We start from the raw sequence: 10,577 nt of genomic DNA on the forward strand, positions 1-10,577 counted from the left end.
ATGTAAGAGGAGTTTTCAACAGAAGTTGGTGCATAGGAGGAATAATGAACTGAAGAGGCTTTCGACACACCTCATGCCTCACTTAGGATCTGCCATGGGTAAATTCATGTGGCTTTGGGTTCAGCTCAACAAATAAAATGCAGGGTTTGCAAACTCTGTAGTATTTATCCACATTATCAAGCCCCTTTCAGAAACAGACATTTCTAGACAGGAACAAGTTCACCTGCAGCAAGGTGGATGCAAATTCATCCATACCCTGAGCCAAGTTCTGATGTGCCTCTGATACATGTTCTTGTCCATCTCTTGAACTGCTCTAATCCACAACCCTCACCTCGCTGCAGACCTGTGTCCTCCCCGTGCCCTTATCAGTCATGCCCAGGCTGCTATAACCAGATCACATATTTCAGTGGGGGACTTTGTACAGAGGTAAATTACTTACCAATGCAGCCACAATAAAAGGTCATGAGGAAATAGGCCAGGACTCAGGAGACAGACAAGGCACAGAGTGGTACAAATGCAGGAGAGGCTGTTGTTCCCATGAAGAGTTTTACTGCATCATTTTCCACCTTTGCACCACTGTAGAGAAGCCTCTCAGCCATGAACCTGGTTCACCCATGAAGGCTGCCCACATCGCAGCCAGCAGCTCCTGTGATATGAAGATGTTTCTCAGCAAAGTTCAGTATGGAGCACAAGACCCTCTCTGCTTTTCTGCCCTAAAAATGCATGCATAGATACACCTATGTACACGCTGCAGCTAACCCAGGAAATAGCTGACTCTTTTACCAGCAAAAGGCTTTGTAAGACAAGAACAAAAAGTGTTCTGGTCCTTTTGGACACCAGGAGAAAAAGCAACACATATGTATGGGAAAAATCTTCCTAATAAACAAATTAGAGAAAAGCACTTCCAGGTGTTCTTAAGACCCTATAATCTGTTGTAGGGCATGCAACAGTCAGGACTTGCAGGACCTGTTTGCAAGAGCATTGGAGTTGCAGGAATAATACCAGTGAGCCCAGGATGTCCTGTGCTTTGTAGGGCACTGTGTGGAACATGCACAAGTTTCCTGAAAACCTGTGGGAGCAACATTTGACAGCTGACCAGAACACACAGCACTTACCAGCAATCTGTGCTCGTGTGGGCGACAGCAAGATGGGATCTATGGGCACTGATTGCAGAACAAAATGTACTGTACATGTACTGCTCACGCAACCTTACGCTGTTCCAACACAAGTGCAGAGCTGAAAGAGCAACATCAGGTTTGAAAACAATTCAGGCCTTGCACTCCCAGTTCAGCCCATGCCAAACCTCATGCTTTGCACTCTGGCTTATGAAGGTGTAGGCCTCAGGTTTCCCAGGTGAGAGAGGTACCATGAGGCATCCAGAGTTCACTGTACCACAAGCATCCCATTACTACTCAAGTAATAGGAAAACACGCTTGTGAAATACAACCCCATGACTGTGGTTACTTAGGCAACATCTCCCTGCAAGTATTCATTGATCTGCAGTCCCTGGGGGCTGTCCAAGATTGCGTGTTGCCTGCCCTGTTCCGGAAGAATTGCCACACATCAAGAGGCTTCAACTTGCTTCCTCTTTACAATTTTGATTTTGATAGGTTTGCTGGTCATTTGACAACTATAGTCTTACCCTGGCTGAACTGATGCAGTTTGCAGCTGCAGCAAGTCAGCAATGTTGTGGAATGAGATAAGAGGAGAGCACCCAAGAACATTTAGAAATCACTTCTGGAAATTCTTCCTGGAAGAAACCAAGCCAAATGAGCATTATAATCACTCATGTCTTAAAATTTAATGTGGCCTGCTGATGTATATTTTCAAATTTTTTTCTGCAGTCCCTAGGACATAGGAGTTTGGGAATCCTAGCTCAAATTACTAATTCTGCCATCCTGCAAGACATCTGTTGCAACTAACATTACCTGCATCATTTTCTGCTAACAAATATGACAAGGAATTTGTTCCACATAGTGGGATGCTTCCAAACTACTTTTTTTTTCTGGCTCCAAAAATAACAGCTCTCTTCTCCATCTGTGATACATAATAAATATGCATTTTATCATGAATCCAGAGGTTTTTCAGCAGTGCTGGAGTCTGAAACAACTTGAAATATCTTCCCGTTTGAATACTTTACAAAGAATATGGCCCTACTTATTAAAAAAATTAAAATCTCGGTTTCATCTTTTTTATTCTACAGGGTTAGCAGAATTCAGTAAAAGTACATTCTTCTTCCTCAGTTCATACAGCATATCTTAGTATCTACCAAAAAGACAGCTGGTATCCATCTGTCTGTGCCCAGTGACACACTGATAACTTTACCTTTTTTAGCTGCTTGTTCCCTCCTCTTCTTTCACATATCACATGCTGTTCACTTCAAGGATGCATACATTCTTTATATATGCCTCAAATGCATCAGTTGTTAAAATTAGTTTCCAACAGTGGTAAAAAAAGTAAGGTTTGGTCCATCAGTTTAAGTCCCAACACACCATCACAGACTTGAGGGGAAAAACAAGTCCATTAATGTACCTACTTATTCACACAACCTTATGCAAAAAGGTTAAATTGGGATTATCCAAACTGACACATCTGGCCTAAACAACCTCAGACCTGGGCACTGAAAAAATCTGACCCTGTCTCAGGACTACCCATTCCAGCACTGCACAAGCCAAAGGTGATGGGGGGCAACTCGGTAAAGTATGGCCAAACCTGTTTGCCCAAGTCCAGCTCTTGAAGAATTCAGATGTATTGTCTCAATGAGGTAGAGTCTAGGTCTCTAGTCAGGGTCTATTTACACAGCATTTTGATTTCCCTGCAGTACCTTTTAAAGATCATAAGTAAGCTTAATGTCATTTCTCTTGCAAATAAAAAAGCAATATAAAACCGTAATAAGTAAAGCAATATAAAAAGTGCAACATATCTATGTGGAAAGCTACTGACATTTACACTTGCACTATTTCAAGACTTGTGAAATTATACACTCACAGTTCTACAGTACTCAAGAAATAGCAGACCTGCCAGTTCCTAGACCTGGAGATCAGAGACTGAGCGGAGAACAAAACACAAGATGTTGTACCTCAGAGGGATCCCTTTGGTAAATGACAGCAAAACGGACTACAAACCATCTGTTTCAAACCTTGAAGAAATCCAACTACTGATGCATTCTGCTGGATGCACAAAGGGCTTGCCAGTGTTTGGGTGCTGTAGTAAGTTGTGAGCAGCACAAGTCAAACGTCACAAGATCGCCGGCTCTCCTGAGCAAAATTAGACACAATGCCTTTCCAAGATGGATGGACCTGGCACTCAAATCATACTCAGCTGCAGTAGGCTGAAGCTTTTAAGTGTAGTGAAGTGAGAATTTTTATCTCTTTATAGATGAAGACATTGAAATGTGTTTCTAACACATCTAAATGATAGCACTTAGACAAAACCTTTGGAGGTTTTGGTGTTTGGGTTTTGGGGGTTTTTTGAAGGGAAAATTTTGAAAGAAGAATCTAAAGGAAAAGTTAAGAGGATGTCTCCAGTCTTACCTAATGTCTCTTTTAGTGGCTGCTCCCTACCAGCTTCTGCAGGCAGCGTTGTTCCACCAACCTCAGACAAGTATGAAGGGAAAAATATCAAGGTGCCACAAATGAATTTTCACAGTAACCAGCTTTGTCTCTTGAAATTTCCTGCCACAACACATCTTAAAAACATATAGTAAGGAAACAGCTACTTCCACCAATAAGCTAAGACTGTGCATTAAAAATGTGCCATATTTCTACTGCAAAAGGATTCTTACCTTCTATGCATTACTAGGAGTTTGCCTGAAATAATCATTGAGGCAGGAGTATAGCAGTGACCCTGAAGGTCCTTCCAGGAAGAGCCTCCCTACTTTAGGAAAACCACAACAGAAACACCAAGTGCTAGAATTAATCAAACTGCTTTTTAACTGTGGATGAATGAAATTTTCGGTTTCCTGGATGCCTTTTTATAGTAGGCTTGTATGTTAAAGTCTTATGAATCTGAGAATGGATATGGTCATCGTTAAAACTTTCCAAGGTGAGATTGACAGCCTCTTACCATAAAATAGCAATGCAGCCTTCTTCACCTGAGATGTGAACCTCTCTAGATTATGGATTGAAGCAGGTTATCCTCACATGCTCATCCAAACAAGTGAAAAAAAAAAGTGAAATGTTTGTCACATACAGAGCTGTCAAGATATTGCAAGAAGCAGATATTGAGCACCGCAATTAGAAGTATTTACATGCATAGTATCAATGCTTTCACCTCAAAAGGACACTCCTTAGTTTTTTATCTCTGACCATGACAGCTTCCAAAAAATATTTACTGCCACTTCCTCTGCAAACTTCAGATTTTTGAGCATCTCCCAGTCTACTGCCATTGCACAAAACTCCCTTAAGAAGCTATCCTGTGTGCCAGCAAGCACTCAGCATCTCTGCTGAGAGATATGAACTCATCCAAGATCTTACAGGAAAGAAACCGGACGCACTTTTCTGATGGCCATATCTTCACAAGAATGGTGTTTCCTAGGGTGAGATTAGAACTTGGAAAATGAGCTTGCTTAATGGCACCATATTTCAAATCCAAAAGGAACTTCTAGGCCTCTGCATTTGGTGTGTGAGAAATATCAGCACAGACAATACTTCCCAAAGTAGTGAAGGTGGCTATGACAAAATTCATTAGTCAAGCCTCAGAGTTACCACAGTCAACTTGGAACAAAGTTAAGTTGTGAATGTGAAAGTATAGCATTTGCTGATACACGTTGTACAAACAGATGGCAAATTTAGAAGCAAGATTTAGATTTTGCCTGCTCAAAACTTCTCAGAATCATAGAATAATTTAGGCAGGCAAAGACCCTTAAGGTCATTGAGTCCTACAATAAACCTAACACTGCGAAGTCCACCATGAAACCATGTCTCTAATCATCACATCTATGAGCAAATGTCTCAGCTGCAGTTTTCTAGGAGAGGTCCTCCTGTTTCTGCAGCACTTAGGTTTTCTGCGATTTGCAAGGCACTTTCTAAGACAATGCTGCTTGTAAACATTCAGCCTCCAGCTGGTATGTCTTGGACCTGGATTTGGAAGAGTGACCACAATGTAAAACTCAGCAATCCACATAAAATCAAACAAAATATTTGCATTATCTGGTCCCTCCAGTCTCTGATCTTGCAGGCTGTTACTAAATCTACAGAGTATCAAAACTTCCACAGATAAGAGGGAACCATTTTGCAGCTTCAGCCCTTTGTGAAACTACTCCTTTGCTTGCATATTAGCCTGAAGCTCTTTGATTAAAAGCTGGAGTGTCTTAGGACAGTTTGCACCAGGATACATGCACAGTTACACATTGCAGAGCAGAAATACAATCCCAGTACCACACAGTTGTGTCTTTGCTAGAAGTAGCAATGGCTGCATCCACTAAAAGAATCTCCAGTGTGTTGCTTCAACCCATTACTTTGCAAAACAAACACTGCTCTTTGGCAGAAACAGAAGTATGATAGCTAGTTAAGGAAGGAAGGAAAGAGGGAAGAGCAGACAGCAGAAAAAAAAAAGAAGCTGATAAAAGCAGAAGGGAACAGAAACAATAACATTTCTTCAAATAAAACTGAATTTACAGCTGCCACAAAAATATAAGCTTCTCAAAGTTCTGAAAAGTTAATGAGTCCTGCAGGGCCTAAAGGCATTGTTGGCAGAGGGAAGAAAGCTGCATCTCCTGCTGCAGATGAAGCCAGGTGTGAGAAAATCCTAAACAGGTCTCACCCAGCTGTGGGATCTGCTGATGGGAGTTTTCCCCAGCTGGTGGCACCCAGCTTGGCTGCACCCCAAGGTGCAGCACCAGGCACAAAGCCTCACCAGCCTGCCCAGAGCCGGTGACCTCCAACTGTGGGGCACAGCTGTGGGCAGCATCCAACCCCAGCTCCACTGGCATGCAGTCCCTGGCATATCTACTCCTTCTCCCAGGGGTCTCCAGAGACTTCTGGTGTATTTGGCCTCATCATGCAAACATCTCACAGATACTAGGAAATCATGTTTTCCTCCCCCCAGAGCTGTTATTACAAAAGACTAGGAAGAAGACCTAAGAGCCCTTTTAACTATCTCAGTTACAGGAATGTACACCATGGTCTTCTTGACTAGAAACAAAACTGAAGCTAAAAGGGTTGGTTCTATTTACAGAAGTGGAGCAAAAATATGATAACCGCTTCACTTTGTTCACTGCTGCAGTGAATCTCAGCTGCAAACTGATCCCAGGGGAAAAATATATTGGACTGATTTCAGTTAAGAACCCAAATTGTGAGACTTTCACTGTGACAGTGTGATCAATGACAGCTGAATAAAGCCCTGTTTGATTTGCAGACACGTGTATGTGCCACAAGGAACACAAGGGATGTGCTCCTTTTGCCCACGTGCTGTGGCATGAGGGGTTATGCCCACATCCCAAACCATCAGTGATGCAATTAACTACTATTTTAAAGCCCTCAAATTGAATTTGTGGGAAAATCTCTTTTGTACTGTCTTCAGAAAATAAAGATCAAGGTATGCACCTTTAGGAAGAAGACATGTGTTTAAAAGCAGTGAATAAATCCTCTTCCAAAGACAAGCATGAAAAACAGGTATCAGAAACCAGGCACCCATTGTAGGTACTGGTTTTACAGCACAGCACTATCACCATTTTTCCACATTTTCTGCCTAAACCTCTTTTTGTTTTACTTGGCACACTTTTCCTCAGAAAACAACTAGCTTATACCTCCTCTCTAATGAAATTATCTGCCACAAGCTCCCTTGTCCCTCAGTGAGTTGGAGACACAGGTGGCTGAACCCCAAGGATTTCTCATTGCTTGTGTTTAGTGCACCCAAGGAAGGGCTTGGCAGAGCCTGAGTTGTTGATGCTTTCCCCCTTCTGCCCCAAGTCTCAGTTATTGTAACAAAACCATCACTCTGAGGCACCTGCCCAAAATATGGGTGACTGGCACTTGTTTGTCCACAAGTCTGCAGCTGAGATCTGTGGGTGCCATGGCCTGACAACAATGAGGGGCTTCTCTCCTGGGGCAGATGGGGCAGCTCAGGAGTGAAAACTTTGGCCAGCTGGACAGAACCTCACTTCAGTGCTTCATATACAAAAATCACAGCGGGCTAAGCATTTTCCATCTTAGTCTTTTCCTTTTTAATCAGAAAATTAATTTGCCATTTAACTGATACTACTCATGGGAAAAAATGCTAGTCTTGTGAAATAGAGACACTCTGGTCAAGAAAGGCAAGAGGAGGTCAGGTTGACCGAGACAGAATATTTTGTTTGATACATCCTGCAATACTTGATCAATGGCATCAAATTTGTAAAGCACTTTAATGCAGCACATGGGGTTTTATACATATACCCAACCCCTCAAAATTGTAAATGTAGCCTGAAGCAACACATTTCCCTTGGAGACAAACTTTGTGAACTGGGCCATGAGAGAAGTTGTCCATTCAATATGCACTGTATAGGGTTAATGAATTCAGCAGCATCAAAATGCCTTTGGAATTCAAATTATAGTCAGCATAATGATATCTTCGTGGTTCTTGCAAAAAGCAAAATATTACCATTATTACAAATGAAGAAATTATTTTTGACCAAATACTGCAGTGCTTTCCTTTGAATTTTCTGAAACAAAATGCTTTTTAAATTCTCTTTTGTAAAGAAACAAATAAATCTAACCTTTTGTTCTTTATTTCAAATTAGGACCTTAATATTAGAAAAAAAAAATGCTTCTAACTCTCCCTCAACAGGAGTGTAGAGTACTTGTGAGAAAAAAAGTACTTAAGATGATATCCAGGTATACATAAGGCTACAACCTAATTAATGAGGATAAAGAGAGTTTTTGAATAGTCTCACAATGACCATCTGTTGTAGAGGGAATATGGCTCTTCAAGAAAAGTCTACAAATGCTGAGCAGTAGAAAGAAGTGTCTGGATTAAGTTAGGAACATTAGACCTGTTATATTCCAAATTTTCAGCATTTTTAAAATGTCCTTTTTTAAAAACACATGCAGCAGATGACGAGCTCTGCACTGAGGAGTTTAGTGTCATGGCAAACATGCTAAAAAAACCCCAGGTGGCATGTGGGTACCTAAACTCAAGCATGTGGCTCTCTTCCAGAAGTCCAAGGTATCTGAGACAACCCCACTTCCCTGGGAATCCCAACATTTCTGCTGCAGCAGCTGGAAGCCAACCAGAATACCAAAGGACACAAAGGCTTTAGGAACTCAAAGTAATTCTTCAGCAAATACTCCTACCTTGGGTCATCCATAGAGAGATGGTGCTAGGAGCAAACCTGGAATTAATTTCCTTGCTGCTTTGTGCAGGTTACAGGCAAAGTTGTCCTCTATCTACATTTTGGGTTGTCACTTCTAATCCCTGAGTTTGTACACTGGTACCAGTAAGGAGCTCCTCTCCAGCTGCAAAGCCTTCAGTGCCTTCCTGGGTTCATCATCTGTAACACCACTGCCAGCTCAGGTCTCTGATTTCATGAGCAGAACTACTGATCCTTCCCACACCACAGCTGCTCATGAAGCACATACTCACCCAACACGTTTTACAAGGTCCCTTTTAAAGCAAGGTGACACCAATGAGCGTTGGTCTCAATTTCATAAACTGCAGCTTTTTAAAAGCTGATTTCCAGGTCCAGCCATCTCAGCACTGCAGACTGAACCAAGAACAAAGCTGGCCACTCTAAGCTGTGATGTCCTTGCTCTGAATTGGAGCCCCGGACTTCAGATTTACCAAATCCCTTCATCTTAAACATGTGAAGAACCTGATTGCTGTCTTCCATGACTGGCAGTGGGCACGAGTTTATGCACGTCACTGAATGTGAGTTTAATGATGCCGCTGAACAGCTGTGTGATGTGAAATAAATCACTTCATAAAATCCCTGGTACTCTCTCTAGTGTAAAACTGAGATTTGTCCCACTGGCACATTTTGAAAAGCACTAGAAAAATGTTTTTATCTGAATGGCAAATAATAGATGAATTCATGCTTAACTTGCATTTTTCAATTTTAGAAAAATTAGTTTAAAAAAACCTATCATAGCAGCACAGTAATGATAATTGCAGCTTAATTACCCATAACTGATTCTTTATGCCCTGAAATAATTTATTCTCCTTTTATACTTGTCTCTGATATCCATTAGAGTCATTACAACTGTGAGCCTATAATTACATATTTTGCATTTTAACGTTCTATGCCAGTATGTGCTCTCTTCTTATCTTCCAGCTAATTTCATTACCGAAACACCAAGAAAATTTCCATACGAATTTTCCCGAAGGTTTTGGGATTTGATTGGGGTTGGTCTAGCACTTAATGAAGCCTAGAGAGACAGTTCTTAGGACACAGCTTCTGTATGCACCCACCAGTCTGGCTTTGCCAACTGCTCTGTGTAGGCTGCTATGAGTTTTCTCCGTTTTGTTTCTTTTCTTCTTTGCCTCTGTTTCGTGAGTCCTTTTACTCAGAGTTCAGATTAAAACACAGGAGACACCAGGCTCCTTCTTCTAATTGATGTTTATTATTTCTTATCTACAGCACAGCTGCATGGGATATGCCTCTAAGTTAACAAGGTGACAATGGCCCCGAGTTCTAACTTCCAAGGCCATTTCAAGTCCACACTATCCAATTACGGAATGCCAACTAATCTATTTTTACTTATAATCCAATAACTAATTATTCATGATCCGCACTGTGGGCTTTTTGAACCAATACCAAAACACTGAGATTTGTGAAGAAGAAGGAGGAAAGAAGAAGAGCAAACCCACACCCAAAATCCTCCATCTTGTTACTAAATCCCATAAACCTAATTTTTCTACATCTCTACATATTCCACCCAGTGATATAACTTTAATTACACAGCAACAACCTCAGTGCTATCACATAAAAAGGGAAGCCTTTCCCAAGCCCTCAGGTCAAATGCAGTGTGCTTTTGAAGATCATTGCCTGTCAGCACTGAAAGACTGAAATTCTCTGAACCCAGGGTTCCAACATCTCCCTCTCCTGTTTGAACCATGAACACTGCTTTAACTGCTTTGTTAAACCATTGTCAGATATATTGAAGTAGACAAGGTACAAGTACCATGATGACTATAATGACGATCGAAACATACACGGCCAATTTCAAAAGCTCTCTCCACAACAGAGCGAGGCTCAACCAATCAAACAGATCATCCAACCATGATCTTCTTTTAACTTTGAGGATTATTTTTCAACCAGAAATGCAGCGTTTGTGGTCCTCTGCAGTGCCCTTTGCAGAAAGGAGAACAAATACGGCACAAGGAGAAAAATGAGAAGGATAACAATTATAATTAGACCTCCCATTTTTATGAGATCCTTGATCCATTTCTACTGAGTCAAAGATTTCCAGTTCTTGAGGTTCGGTTCATAGGGTGTCTCAGGAAGAAATTTAGTCCAGACACCCCATTCCTCTGTGGGATTTGAAGAGACATTTTTTGGTATTGGCCAACTGTCTACCAGTAAACCGACCAAGCAGGTTGAGAATGGCTTTTCTGGACTTGAATAAGTCAAACAAATGGTATCCAGGTCTGAGGCATTG

The 10,577-nt window shown here is 41.4% G+C and overlaps 1 protein-coding gene across 1 annotated transcript in view; it reads right to left on the reverse strand.

Moving 5' to 3' along the window:
* The window catches only part of IL1R2 (interleukin 1 receptor type 2), a 30,112-nt gene extending 21,469 nt beyond the window's left edge, over positions 1-8,643 (reverse strand). The window contains exon 1 of the mRNA XM_042040184.1: positions 8,274-8,643. The gene's annotated coding sequence lies outside the window, so the exon portion shown is untranslated. The remainder of the gene's footprint in view (positions 1-8,273) is intronic.
* Between the last annotated feature and the right edge of the window lie 1,934 nt (positions 8,644-10,577).

The sequence above is a fragment of the Corvus kubaryi genome, unplaced genomic scaffold, assembly GCF_017639235.1.
Source record: "Corvus kubaryi isolate FWS band 111438036 unplaced genomic scaffold, C.kubaryi_AGA036_p1.0 133, whole genome shotgun sequence".
In the NCBI taxonomy this organism is placed as follows: domain Eukaryota; kingdom Metazoa; phylum Chordata; class Aves; order Passeriformes; family Corvidae; genus Corvus; species Corvus kubaryi.